We start from the raw sequence: 14,966 nt of genomic DNA, 5'->3' as shown, positions 1-14,966 counted from the left end.
GGAGGAGAAGAAGAAGAAGAAGAAGAAGAAGAAGAAGAAGAAGAAGAAGAAGAAGAAGAAGAAGAAGAAGAAGAAGAAGAAGAAGAAGAAGAAGAAGAATGGAAATAGGCCAGGCATGTTGGCTCCTATCATTCCAGCTACATCTAGAGGGGAGGGATCCAAAGGATTACCAATGCTGTGGAGACCCCATCACAACAAGCAAGTCAGGTACATCGGCCCATGCGTGGGAGCCCAGCAGTGCAGTAGGGATGGGTAGGTCCATCACAGTCCAGGCCACAGAGGGCCTGGCTCTATGCATGGATTCTTCACACCACTGTGAGCAGGGAAAAGCCACCACCCAGGATCCTGAGGTTCCTGGGTCCCTGTGGAAGAGGGGCTGCCTCGGGGGGGGGGGGCACAGATAGAAGACCTGCCGGAAGGGAGCAGAGCAGGGCAGCTAGGCCCAGCCCAGGCCCGCTGGGAGCAGGAATGGGGTCCACAGAGTCCTTCTCCCCCCTCTACCTGGCCCAAAGACGGAGCAGGGTAGACGTGGAAGCTGGAGAGACAGAAACAAGAACCAGCAGCCTGTCCCGGAAGGACACCAGACAAAACCCAGGCCCTGAAAGCAGACGTGCTCAGGCCAGGCCCCAGTGGCACTGGGCTGAGCCTACGGGAAGCTCCTGTGTTGTGGGCATGGCTTCCTGCCGCCAGGCTATGGGGGCAGCAATCAGTGATTGGCTGCAGCAGGTATGATGTCATCAGGGGGTTTAATGGTCATTGGGTAGAAGGTAGAAGGCAGGGCCTGTTGAAGAAGTAGGTGCTGGGGCTTATCTCTTGTGCCTGCCCCTTCCTGACCCCCCCCTCCTCTCCCTCCTCTCTCTGCTTCCTGGCTGCCATCAGGGGAGCAGCCTCTCTCCCCTTCTGCCATGATGTTCAACCTCACCTCAGACCCAGAGCAATGGAGCCAACCAGACAGAAGCCAACATAAACCTTTCTTCCTGTAACCACTGTTAAAATAATAATAAGTACTAGGGGCCAGTGCCCAAGTCCTGAGCTCAAGTTCCAGGACTGGCACAACAAGAAGTAAATAATAAACTAAAAGCAAAAGAGACAGAGGGGTATGGTTCAAATAGAACACTTGCTTGGCAAGTGTGAAGCCTTGGGTTGAATTCTCAGCACACAGTTCCCACTCCCCCCCCCCAAAAAAATAACAACAAATTCTGAGGCTAAGTTAGGATCAAGATTCAAGGCCATCTCAGGGGAAAAAAAAGTTAGCAAGACCCCCAGCTCCATCAATTAAAAAAAGCTGGGTACATGCCTGGCACCCGAGGCTCATGCCTGTAATCTTAACTGCTCAACAGGCTGAGATCTGAGGATCAGGGTTCAAAGTCAGCCTGGGCAGGAAAGTTCCTGAGACTCTTATCTCTAATACGCTACTCAGAAGTGGCAGAGCACTAGCCTTGAGTACAAAGAGGCCCAGGGACAGCGCCTAGGCCCTGAGTTCAAGCCCCAAGGCCAGCAAAAAAAAAAATCCCCAAAACTAAAACCAAAAGGGCTAGAGGCGAGGCTCAAGTAGTAGAGCACCCATCTGGCAAGTGCTATGCCATGAATTTAAACACCAGTAGCCCCTCAAAAGAGCATTCTACACGCATGCCCCCCATCAGCAGCACCAAGGCCTAACTTGGCTTCAAGTGAATGAGGATTCACGGCGTGGGGACCCCAAACTTGCCCTTTGGCAACCATAGGAGCCACGGTCCCTCCGTAGCCTGGTGGCCACTTTCGACACGTGTGATTCTTTCTTAACACCACCGCTTCCAAGAGGAGAATCAAAACAAAGCACCCAGAGCAATTGCCGGGAAAAAATAAAAGGATATTTCTGATGTTTTTCTAAGCTTTTCATCCTTTTTAAAGCGGGGGTGGGGAAGGGTTCAAGTGGCGAGTGAGAGATAAAAGCGAGTGTTCAGAAGTGCAGCGCCAAAGTCCACAGAGAATCAAAACAAGCCGCTCTCGGCCGGCGCGGCTGCCCCCGCAATCAAGTCATCAAAGGCTTATTAGGGCTAATGTGATTTCATCGAGTGCCGGGGAGCGGGAAGCAGAGGGGAAGAGCGAAATGGCCACGGAGGACGGAGGCCAGAGCGGGGGAATTGAGACGCGCCTCTCATCACAGACTCCACACGTATTTGTCAGGGAGAGCCGCAGGGGGACAGGGCGCAGAGCTGAGCCTCTTCTCCAGATGCAGCCTGTCCCGGTCATTCCTTACTTCCGTCTCCCTCCAGCCGTGGACAGAAAGCTCTAACAGGGCTCCTGCTCCTTCCCGGAGCCTTTTACATCTGCACCAGAGGAGGCCTGGCAGGAAATACGAAGTCAAATACAGGGAATATTATGTGGGCATAACAAAGCAAGGAGCGTAGATCATGTGAGAGGTTGGGGGGGGGGACAGTGCTGGAAGTCTGAAGCAAGCGGCCAAAAGACGGGTGATAATCGAGCAAAGACAAGCAGGAGGTGAAGAAACAGGACAAGGGCCAATGTGGAAATGCAAACGTCCTGTGGTCGCACAGGAACGAACCGAGCTGGAGCTGGTGCGATTGGGACCTGGACGGACACACCACGTGGGAAGGGAGAGAGAAAGCGTTCTCTCAGCGTCAGTCAGTCAGGCTGACAGAGGCGGAGGCTGGGAGGAGGCTGGGGTGACAGAGACCCGGTTGGGACAAAACTTCAAGAGGCCACCCTTAGAGCCCCTGTCCCCCGTCCAGGCTGCTCTTCTGCCCAGGCTGCCGCCGTGGCTGTGGGGCTTGGATCATTTGGTGGGCATTAACAGAGACCCTGTGCTCACCCGTCCCACGGCCCCCAGGCCCAGCAACTGCCTGAGCCTCGCCCTTCCCAAGGGTCTAGGGCAGCCAGAGACACAGTGGGGGGGGGGAGGGGCTGGGGCGGATTGTCCAGGGAAAGTGGTCGCAGGATGGGTCCCTGGTGCCCCCCTGGCCTGGGCACCTTGTCTCTCTACTTGACTACAATCTCTGCCTCGCCAACCCCACCCCCCCGTGTCTCTCAATGTTTGGTAATGTACCTAGACCCTAAGGGGCCGTGAAATATCGAAACCACCAGGTCACAAAACAGACCACCACCAACCACCCACCCACCCACCCACCGCCAACCCCCCCACCCCCATCCCAAAGATGGCCTTCTGTCTAACCTGAGTTCCTGCGTTTTTATTTAAACAAAGGAACAACCAGTAGTGGGGATTTGAACCCAGGGCCTCACCCTTGCTAGTCAAGAGCTCTATTCCTCAGGCTACACCCCGGCAGCCCCTGTGTCTTCAGAGACGGGGTCTTCTTAACTTTATCCATGCTGGCCTTCTACCTTCTGAGTGGCTGGGACTACAGGTAGGTACCACCACACTCTGCTGCTGAGTCCCAACACTCAGGTTATTGAGTTTGGGTTGTGGATGGCTCCTGTGTCTGTTCCGCACAGAGGGTGCTTTGGTCTGGCAGCTCTGCCACGTCGGGCCTGGTTTGGCCCCTCTCTCACTGAGCCAGGCTGAGCGAGTCACCTCGGCGGTGGCCAAGCCCGAGTCAAGTACTGAGTATCCAGCGCGGACGTGACGGCGGCCTTTGTGCACACAGACCCGGCCGGTCCCCGGCCTCCTTCGCCCACCCCACACCGTACCTGGTGCGCTTGCCCCGTTAAGAAACCGCAGCCCTCGGCACTGGTGCCTGCTGCAGCCCGAGACACCCCATCTCTGGTCTGTGTGGGACTCCCGGCGTGCAGGCCTTGCTCGGGCCGGGGTGTGTCCACAGGTGGCCGATGACTCTCTGAAAATACAAATCTTCTTGCCATCCGAGCCCTGAACACAGCGCTGGGCCACAGCGCCGCCGCTGTTAGGCCTTCTTTCTTTTCCCTCCTCCTCCTCCTTCTCCCTCTTCCTCCTCCTCCTCCTCCTCCTCCTCTTCCTCCTTTTCCTCTCCTCCTCCGCCCCCTAAACTCACTCATGCTCCCAGACAGCCTAAGGATGGGAATCCATCCCCTTGGCTGTATGTCTGTCTGAGGTGACCGACGCCAACCCCCGCTGGTCCCTTCCCGCCCGCCACGCGGGCTGCCCACGAGGAGGGGCGCAGGCTGCCCGCCGCACGGACCGGCTTTCTCCAGCCCGGAAGGCCAGCGAGCTGCGGAGCGGCTGAGTGTGGCCGTGTGCACATCACAGGCTGCAGACGGGTGAACCAAGCGTGGCGTCGCACGAGCCTGGGGCGGGAGAGGACTGCTCACTCCCATACACGCATCCATCACACACACACACACACACACACACACACACACGGTGGCTGAGGCTGTACCTAGGAAAGGTATGGCAGAGCCAGGGACCCGGGTTCGAGGCCAGCGCTTCCCTTAGCCTCATGGGCCTCACCTGCCCAGAATCCCCCATCAGAGCCGCAGCAGTGGGGAGACCCCCCAACTCCCACCCCGTCCCCGCCCCCACCCTCACCCTCACCCTGGGGTGGGCCTCGGGAGGTGGGATGGGGAGGACAGGGCCCCGGGGCCTCGGGAGCCTGGCAGCTGGGTGCCAGGGCCATCACCCCACCCCTGGGGACATCACACCTTTCCCGGTCTGTGGCGACACCTGCTGGCCATCTGTGGAAGGACATGCCCAGCTCAGGCCCGGTTCCCAAGGAAGCCCTTACCTGTTGCGTGCCAGGTGGGCCGGGGGCCCTGTCCGGATTCTCTGGGAGCTCACAGGTGACAAGAGGGACTGGCCTACGGGGAAGACCCCAGACAGCTGCTTCATCCCTGTGCTTCAGTTTAGAGACGCAGAGGTGTCAGGATTGAGAAGAAGCCAAGAAGTCTTTGTGAGAAGGGGGTAGGGCAAATCCAAGCAACAGAAACACCATGTGCAAAGGCCCTGGAGTAGGGAGCGGGGGAGGGGGGGCAGTGTTATTTGGAAAGAAGGAAGGAAGGAAAGAAGGGAGGGAGGGAGAGACAGAAGGAGGGAAGGAACTGAGGCCCAGAGAGGCAGGGATTTGCCTCCTTACAGAGCGGGGTGATGACAACATATGGAGGTTCTTACTGTTGTACCGGGGAATCCATCCATCCATCCATCCATCCATCCATCCATCCATCCATCCATCCATCCATCCATCCATCCATCCAACAAGCCCCTCCTGGGCAGCTGTCCCGTGCGTAGGGCTGCACTGTGCACGGAGCAGCTGTTTGTGGAGGCGTGGTGTCCCGGACACTGGCAGAACAGGAGACCTCACCCATCTTCCCACCCCAACTGCCCGAGGCACACCCCCAGAATCTGTAACGGTGGAGATGCAGGATGTGAAGAGGCCAAGAGAGGTGACACATCAGCCCCGCGCAGAGCACCCGTCGGGGTGAACCGGTTTCAACATGCTGAAGCCAACTTTTGGTAGCAAAGGAAAACTGAAGTCACTGCTGGGGTTGAGTCACAATACTGATAGGAGCGGAGACCTCTGGCCCGGCGGCCAGGGTCCCTGGTGGTGGCCCAGTGTGGGGGCCACAGGTCAGGATGGCCCACCCCTGTCCTCAGACCAAATTCCCACGGGAGAGCCACTGGGCATGGCGGCGCACCCCTGTGATCCCAGCCACACGGGAGGGGGGGCTGGGAGGATCTGGAGTAGAGCCCCTCCCCCACAGGCCCCAAGGGACGGGTGCTGGGTTCTAGTCCCAGTGCTGCAAAGGAGCAAGTCAGGAGACTGGGGACAGACGGGAGGCGCCCCATCCTTCACCTCTGCCAGCCGTGTCTGCTCCGCCCCGCCGGGAAAAGGAACGTCCATGTGTCACTGGCTCAAGAGGAGAAGGAAAATAAAAGAAGCAAAATTCAAAGCACGGCCAGGGAATACTATACAGCACCGAAGAGAAAGGCTATCGAGAGGAACGTTAAATACATCCTGACATGAAGGAAGCCAGCGAGAGAAGCCTGCCCCGTGTGACTCCACCTCTCTGGCCTTCTGGAAAAAGGCAAAAGCATGAACGTAGTCAGGAGCAGTGGCCCAGGAGGTAGAGCACCTTCCAGCAAAGCCTGAGGCCCTCGGGTTCAAATCCTGGTACCTTGCGCACACGCACATACACGCACGTGTGCATGCGTGCACGTGGCGGAGAGTAGAACCATCCCGTGACCCCACGTGTGGGGTGGCAGGTCATTACATCCAAACCCACAGAGCACAAAAAGCCAGGAGCGGGCCCCGGGGCTGGGCACGGGCTTGCGGGGACAGTTTGAGTAGGTCACTGTGGCAGTCGGACCATGGAGTGCGATGGAGCGTGTGGGATATCTCTGGACCCTCCAGTCCATTTTGCTGCAAGCCTACAATGTAAACGAAGACGTTCTAAACATACACGGAGGCTGCCACGGGGCGCAGGCCACGCTCTGACCTCCTTCCCCCCCCCCCCCCCCCGTCTCCTGGTGGGTTCTGGTGATCCGGCGTGTGGCAAGCTTCTTCCCCGGGTGGTGGTAGTGTTATCAGGGGTCTGCTGCTCTGTGCAGTGGGCAGGAAGCTCTCAGCCTCCATTATAGCCTCTTCCTGTCCACCAGCCTCTGATGGAGGCCAGACCCTGAGTCATACCTACTGGACATTATGAGCAGCCACTTGGGCTCTGCAAACAGCAGGGACTGAAGTGGGGATGGGGGACGTGGAGGGGGTTGAGGAGAGCAAGCCACGTTCCCAGAGTCCACTGCTGTCCCTGGCTGCGGCCTGTCCCCAGGGAAGCGTTCAGGCCGGCTTTGTGAACAGCAGTAATTGTGGGTTCTGCGTGTGCCCATTAGCTCTCCGCTGTTAATTGTGCGCTCCCGTCTTATTTCCTTTTCTATCTGTTTCATCTCTCAATTACGGAGGGAGGCATGTTAAAATATGCCACTGTAATTGTGGGTTTGAGGATATGTTAAGTGCCTACGAGTTTAAAATTATTCGAACTCCCCTATGAGTTAAATCTTTTAACATTCTGGTGTAAGCCTCTTTATTCCTGAAAGTGCTATCCACCTTCAAGTCTTTTGTGCCCGATAATAATATATCATACAAGCTTACTCTTAGAATTTGCCCTAGCTTATGGGGTTTTTTCCCCCTCCTGTTAATCCTTCTACTTCAAATCTTCCTATACCCTCACTGCTTAAGCTATTGCTTTTATACACAATGCACCTCTGGTGGCTGTTTTAGTTTTGCTTTTCAGCCAACAGAACCATCTTATTGACGTGACTGTCATCGTCAGATGCATTATGACTGCTGACATATTTGGATCCATTTCTGATATCTTGATTTTGCGCATCGCCTGTCTCAGAACGAAATCTACCGCCCTGGCGCTTTGTGCCAGACTGGCTGAGTTTTGATTCCCCAATACCTTTCAGAGCCTTATACTCCGCTCCTGTCATCTGAGATCTTCATATGTTCCCCTTGACTTTATCTGACTCTTCAGCAATCTGAAAACTTAAGAAGGCCATTTTCTCTCCATCAGCCCCTGGCAGGAGAGCCTTCCGTGCGGTTTGCAACCTCCAAAGTGCTCCTGACTCACGTTCTTCATAATGTGTGCTCACAGATCCCCCCCATGTATACCCCAGGCACGGCATTCTCCTTGCCACAGCTCCTCTCATCCCCCCCTTCCTCCAGCTCATGCGTCCTTCTTCCGAAGACAGGCCATGAGTGGGTGGCTGACAGCTTCCCTGGGTGGAGGATTCTGGGGTGTCAGTTACTGTGTCCTCTCTACAGGGGGGCAGGGCGTGACTTGCATCTCCTGTGTGGCTGCTGCTGAGCTCCTCATGGGTGATCTTCCTCCACCATGGAGATCTCTCTCCGTGGCCATGGTATTTTCTTCTTGTTCCGGAGCTAGACAGCGTTCACTTACTGCTTGGTTGTACACCTTGCATCTGAGGATTTGTCTTTGATTCATTACGAAAAATACTCCTGCAGTCAGGGCCCTGTCCCATTTCTCTGCTCTTTCCCTGCTAAAACACCTACCTGTGGTTCCTGTCCGGCTTTCTGGATCCTTCTTTGAGGTCGTGGAACTCTGGTTCTGTTTTCTGCTTCTGGGCGTGGCGCTCTGGATCTTGCTCTTCGATGTGGTGTGGCTGGTCTGCTCTTCACTTGGGTCTGCCGCTTCGTCTAGGTCAAGGGATGCTATGGGTTCGATGTTCCCACTAGCACGGGAATCCAGTCCATTCCCCACGCACTGTCTGAGAGATCCACCTTCCATAGACTGCCGGGGAGGCTGTGGGATTAAGGAAACAGACGGCCTGATCGGAAAAGATGTTTTTCATGAGATTCCCCCCCCAACCCCCAGCGCTGGCCTCAGATCGAGACCCTCAACCTTTGCCTGTGAAGCCACTGCCACCGGTGGGCGGGCGGGCTGGGATTACAGGCCGGTCCTGTTATGCACAACCACACTATATATTTGGGGGCTCAAGCCCGGGCTCTCCCCCAGAGGGACTCCACCATCACGTTCCACACGTGAGAAGCAGGCCCCAGGACGAGCGCAAAACATAAAATAAGAAAAAGTAAAGAGCAAAGGCAGGTTGGTGGAGACTGCTCCTATTTGAAAACCAGGCCGCATCCCTCCAGGTGACAAGGCTGTTTCGTCTTCCTCAGGAGGCAACCAGACAGAGCAGAGCAGCTTCACCCCAGAAGGGCCCCCAGGAGGACGGGGTCGGGACGGTGCTGTGTCCTGCTGGCACGGAGGGCCGTGCCCCCCCACATTCCCCCCACATGTTCCTTCCCCCACCTCCCCCGCCGCCTTCCAGGCTTACTGTCTGCAGGAGCAGCTTCTCACCCACAAACCTTCCTTCCCAGGGTGTCCGGGGCCGGCGATGGTGCAGGAAGAGCATTTGCTTTGGCATAATTTCCAACGAGTTGCCCAAATTGGAAGCAACATTATTTTTTCCATTTCCTAGCTCTCCCCACCCCCACCCACACAAGATCTGCTATCCTCTGTGCAACATCGTCTACACATGATAAATCTGCCAGATTAGATTACTGTCAAGGCCACCACCCTGTACCAGCCCCAGTGCCCCAATCTGACATTCCCTTGCCAGGGCCTTGCCAGGGTCTCCACTTGCCTTCCAATACCCTGACTTTCCCGGGGCAGATTTGTCGGTGGAGACTGCCCCCTGGTGGAAAGTCTGTCACATAGCACAAATGTGGATGCTTTTCAGTGGTATTTAGTAGAAGTTATTTGATCCCAGATATTCAAGGTGGAACTGGATAGACTTGAAGCAGAGATGCCACCTTTATCACGAGATCAAGGGAAACAGCATATCTGTGGAGACTGAGCAACACGGCATAATCCCAAGTGACATACTAAGAAAGGTACATTGCTTTTGTGCTGTGGTGGCCTCAATATGTAACTTGACCCTGAGAAAGTATCACAGCAACCCAAATGGAGGGACCAAATTATGACCAAAAACAATAATAAGCTGGGTGCCGGTGACTCATGCCTGTAATCCTAGCTACTCGGGAGGCTGAGATCTGAGGATCTCAGTTCAAAGCCAGCCTGGGCAGGAAAATCCGTGAGACTCTTATCTCCAATGAACCACCAGAAAACCAGAAATGGTGCTGTGGCTCAAGTGGCAGAGCACTCGCCTTGAGCTGAAGGGCTGAGGGACAGTACTCAGGCCAAGAGTTCAAGTCCCACAATTGACAATAATAATAATATTATAATAATAATAATAGGCTAGTGTCTCAAGTCACAAAAGGGAAGCCAGAGAGACAACACAAATCAGAGAACATGCCATGTGCGCTCCTGGTCTGGACGCTGGGCCAGCACAAAGAACCGGCAGTGTGAGTGGAGGGTAATGGGAGGGGAAGGGAAACAGGACTCTCTCCTGTGGTGATGACTTGTCTGTGAATCTAGAACTATTTCCAAAGAAAATGTAGCAAATACTCCTATGCCATCTTCCAAAGGGGAAGACCCTATGCTGGAGCCCAACCCCTGCCCACAAGGACTCACATGGACAGAACATTCTAGAAGAGACGGCACACAAACCAAACACGATATCTGCTTGCACAAAGGGCTGAGAAATGAAAGGAGGGCAGGACTGGGGGACACGGGGCCTGGGACAGTTCTCCTTGGAGATGACCAGGTATTGTAGACCTCTTACCTTAAGAGAACCTCCAATGTACCCGCAACCACGCCGACAGCTATGACCCCGGCGACTGGGGTCTGAAATAACACCAAAGCACAGAGGCAAATTCCTGTGGCGCTTGGTTCTGAAGGGGACAAGAAGGCGTGTGGCACGCCACGGCCCCCAAATGGAGTCTCTCCCAGTCCATTTTCTCCCAAAGGCGGGCGTACGCACAGGGCAGTCAGCTAACCATCATAGTCAGTGTTTGGATGGGGAGTGGCCACTCTCTGGGAGGGGCAGGAAGGCCAGTCCAAAGCTAGGGATGTTCTCCAGAAGACCAGAAAGCCCAGACTGACCAGAGGAAGAGTGCCTCAAGCAGGGAGAACTTTCTAGGTGTAGGACTGGTGCAAGCTGGATTGTGTCTGTGAAGTAGGCTTTCTAAGCCCTCCCCCCCGCCCCGTGTGGCCCTTTGGGAGCTCCCTGCCCCTGCCCCCTGAAATCACAAGCATGGCTGTAAGTCAGGGGGCCCTGGATCCAATTCTAACCCCACCCCGACCATTGTCACCTTAGACAACTCTCTGAGCCTTCGACCACCCAGAGAACCTCCAATGGTCGCTCTGCACAAGAGCACAATGCCGCACTCCCCAGCCGCCTTGCGGTCCTACCTGCGAGCCTGGAACTCTTGTTCCTCCCGTGGGTCTGGGGCTGGAAGGCTATGGTGAGGTCGTCCGGAGATCACACTCTTATTCTGAGGGTATCCCCAGGTCCGAGGGATATCGCGATACCTAGAGGCCCTGGCGAGGTACGGAGGTTATCTGATGGTCCAGACATTGCTCTCGAGGCCCAGGGAAGGAATGGACCAGAAGCGGGTTTTATGAGTTGGCATCTGGTGGTAGAGATGTGGCGATCTGGGAGGAAATGATGCCAGCACTGCCTTAGCAACTGGAATCATGAGGTCCTGGATCCGTAAGGCTCGGGAAGAGAACCCCATCCATGCCCAGGACAGGACGGGGCCAGGACAACCTGGTAAAATCCCACCAGCTTTTGCTCCTTCTCTGTGAGCCCCGCCAGCCATTCCCACTGCTGACAATCTGCTCACGGCAGCTTAGACCCCAGGCCTGAGCTGGCACAAGGGACTCTGAGTGGCAGATGTTTCTCGCTGCGGAATCAGGGCCTCTCACTGGATGTCTGATGAGCGCTCTCGAACCTGGGGTGATGGGAGCAGATGAAGGACTGAGGAGCGCCCTGGAGCAGGGCACCATTTCCCAGCAATGCAGCTGGGTGCTAGCGTGTACCGTCAGACCTGCTCACGTGCTGATCCGTACTGAGACGGCCAGCGTCTCAAACCAGCCCTGTGCACACACACACACACACACACACACACACACACACACACAGTGCCCCCATCCTCTTCCATGTGAGAAAGGAAACGGGACTGTCAGACGCCCATCCTGAGGGCTGGCCCCTCCTTTCAGTCATCTAGCCCAGCTGGCTCCCAGCGCCCCTCACCCCTGCTCACCCCCTCACCTGCCAGGTGTCCTGTTCCATTGATTGCTCTTCAGTGGTCCTCCAGCGTGTTGGCCTCTCCCTCACCGCCCACACCAGCCGTGGGCCCTTGGTTTTCCTGGGATGGGCGGATTCTTGGACCATTTCAGGTGCGCCCCCCCCCACTTCCACGCACCCCTTCACGCTTTACCTCCACCCTGTGTGCTAATGATCAGAGTGGCTTGTAGGCACATTCCTGCACGTGTGTGTTGCAGCCCGGACCTAGAACAGACCTCCAGCCTTCCTTCAAACAGGCATCTTCACAGAATCTGCAGATCTCATGCAAGCATCACTGCGACAGAAGACTTTTCCAGAACATAAAGGCAGGCTGCCCATGCCCTGCCATGGCAGTGTCAACCTACTGTTCTTCAGAATGCAGACTCTGTCATCCGACAGGCCACAGAGGGGAGGGGAGGAGCGTGGGCCAGGCTCCCAGGATAGCCATCTTGTAGGAAATCAAGCTCAGGTCTGGGAGGCCAGGGAAGGAAGGTTTGCTGAGTGCCAGGGATCACCCCATGTTTTCACTTGCTCTTTGATGGATGTCTTGGGGTCCCCGCCCAGCCTGATCACCCATGCCGCCCTCACTGAAGTCATGGGAGTCTGGATGCTGACCCAGGACAGCTTTACCAAGAGGCTGGTGTGGAGGATGAAGGACGGGTGAGCAGCTTGTGGTGTGGGCAGGGCAGTGGTGAACGGATGGATAGTCATGGACAGAGCTGGACAAGGGAGCATCTGTGCCGAGTGCTGGACCACAGGCGTCTGTCACCACACTGGCCTTCAAAGAGCGTTTCCAAAAACCACTCATCACTATATGGCATCGTACAGTAAGAAGGGATTGCAATGTGACAGACTCTATTCTTACAACCCAAATTAAACCTTTCTTAAAAAGTGGACCAAAAAGAGAATATGAACACAAAAAATGGAGACATTAAACATGAAAACATGAAGGGTATAAGCAAACTAAACACAGAGCCAGTGCAGTAATTTTTATACCCTTTATAATTAGCATATGAAAATCAGACACAATGGCCCTCTCCTTGGGAAACACATATACATGAAGAATTCTGCGTATCATTTGAGGAGGACCTCACACGTCTACAAGTCCCTAGGCTTTAAACATCTCTATTACCAAAGTGAAATAAAGTAAGCAGGTAGTTAAAATTCAGAACACATGAAGCAAGGAAACATGAAGCAAGGAAACAGCAAGGCAAAAAAAAAAAAAAGGATGAAAACAGAATTGTTGCCAGGCACCTGTGGCTCACGCCTGTAATCCTGGTGACTCAGAGGAGGCTGAGATCTAAGGATTGTGGTTCAAAGCCAGCCTGGGCTGGAAAGTCCATGAGACTCTCATCTCCAATTAGTCACTAGAAAACTGGAAGTGAAGCGGTGGCCTTGAGTAAAAAGGTTCAGGGACAGCACCCTGAGTTAAAGCCTCACAAGGAAAGGAAATGAAAGGAAAGGAAAGGGGAAAGGGAAAAGCGAAAAGCAGAATTGTTAGATCTATCTGCTGACCTTTGGGAAAACTTGAGCAAACATTAAATAGGCAAGTACTAGAAAACTCAACTAAGAAAGAAATCAAAATTAATGGAGTATTCAACAGAACTGCCTAGTAATACATTTAGAAATTTAAGTCTTTCCCCCTGTAAAATTCTAAGTAAGATCAACAACAACAACAACCCCAGAAAACTCAAGCCAACAAAAAAAAAAAAGGAAAATACGAATCTAGGCTGAACTGTTTCCTCCAAAAGCACCCCAATCTGATGATTTTGAAGATAAATTATCTTGGGAGTTTTGAGCTCAGGTAATCCTCATGCAAATGTTTCCTGGGTGCCTACTCTTAGTCCCATACGCAGTCCTGAGCAAGATAAGGTCATTGTCATGTCAGCATCGCCCTCCGCCCTCCTGACAAAGAACAGGGAAGTGCATTCCATAGAGCAAACCTGGTCTGGCTCCTGAAGCAGCAAGTCTTGCAGTGAAATAAAGACACAGCAAGCCAAAGAGCTGGCCTGGATAACGACATAAACACCATCCTTCTCAAAATGGAAAGTCCCATTTGAAAAGACTAGAGGATGCCTTACAGAAATGATGCCTATAAATTCATAACCACTTTAAGAGCCCTAAGCGAACAAACTAAGATTTGAAAGAGGAGCCTATTGAAAATTCTCATGCAAGACCAAGACAGACCATAGTGCTGTTTTATACGTTAAATTATTTACATACACAGTTCCTCCTGTTTTGTTTTTCCTGTGAGCTGCAGATCTAAGCCAAGGGTGGGCATTTCTCCAAAATATTACCTGGGTTTCTGAAGCAGGTGGATTGAAACACACCCAGTGCAGTCCATGGACAGGCTGGCAAAAGCACCAGACAGGGCAGTCCATCTCAGCTTGGCCTGTGTGAGCACTGTGGGACCCTAGGTGCCCAGCCAAGATTCTTTAAACATGTTCAAAGAACTAACAGTTAAAGGTAATAATTGTTTGTAGAAAAGAATGAAATGTTTGGAGAACCTTCTATTTAATTTTTTATAAAACCTGATGTGTCCATTTCTCTAGTCCCCTGCAAGTTAAAAAAAAAAAAAGTACTAAGTAGCACTGCACTCAGTGGCTCATGCCTGTCAGCCCAGCTGTGCAGGAGGCTTGACATCAACTCAGGCAGAGAAATCCAGAAGACTCTTCAACTCACCAGCAAAAACAGCCAGAATGGAGGTATGGCTCCAATGGTAGAACACCAGAGAAAAGGCTAAGAGCCTGAGGCCCCAAGTTCAAGCCCCAGAATATGCCCACATATACATACACCTACTGGCACTGTCCCCCACATTGGGATTTCCAATCATCACGTGCTTACACTCACCAAGGAAAAACCCTTTCCAGAGAAAAGTCACAGCTTCCGTCTCCTCCTGCCTCCTTCTTGGAGACGGAACCCCTTCCTTACCTGCTCCGCTAACCTGTCTCATTCCTTTGCAGTTCTGGACAAAAACGGTAAAGGTCAAAAAAAACCCAAACAAACGCTTTTTAAACCTGACCTGGGGATGTAAAGCAAAAAGGAAAACTGGTAAATCTGGTTGCACACACTGTTCAAAGCCCAGGGCAAGCTACATCCTTCTAATTACCCCGACACAACACAACTGTCTAGCAGTGTCTCATTAACCAGGCATTAATGACAGGGAATAATTATTAAAATGACCTTTCTGTCAAGGGGATATAAACAAGAGAATTGTTTAACACTAAGATAACACAGTAATGTATTAAAATTGTATCTTGATGAGTCTAGCATGAGGTAAAACTGGGAGCCAAATGAATCTCCTTTCATAGTAGATTGAGCTGTGTAAATAACAGGAAACACCGTGCAGTGTGTGGTTCACACATCAGCAGTAGGTCTTGGCAGAAGT

This window comes from Dipodomys ordii, unplaced genomic scaffold (assembly GCF_000151885.1).
Source record: "Dipodomys ordii isolate 6190 unplaced genomic scaffold, Dord_2.0 Scaffold23, whole genome shotgun sequence".
NCBI classification, from domain to species: Eukaryota; Metazoa; Chordata; class Mammalia; order Rodentia; family Heteromyidae; genus Dipodomys; species Dipodomys ordii.
The sequence above is the reverse complement of the archived record's forward strand: the minus strand, read 5'-3'. Positions refer to the sequence as shown.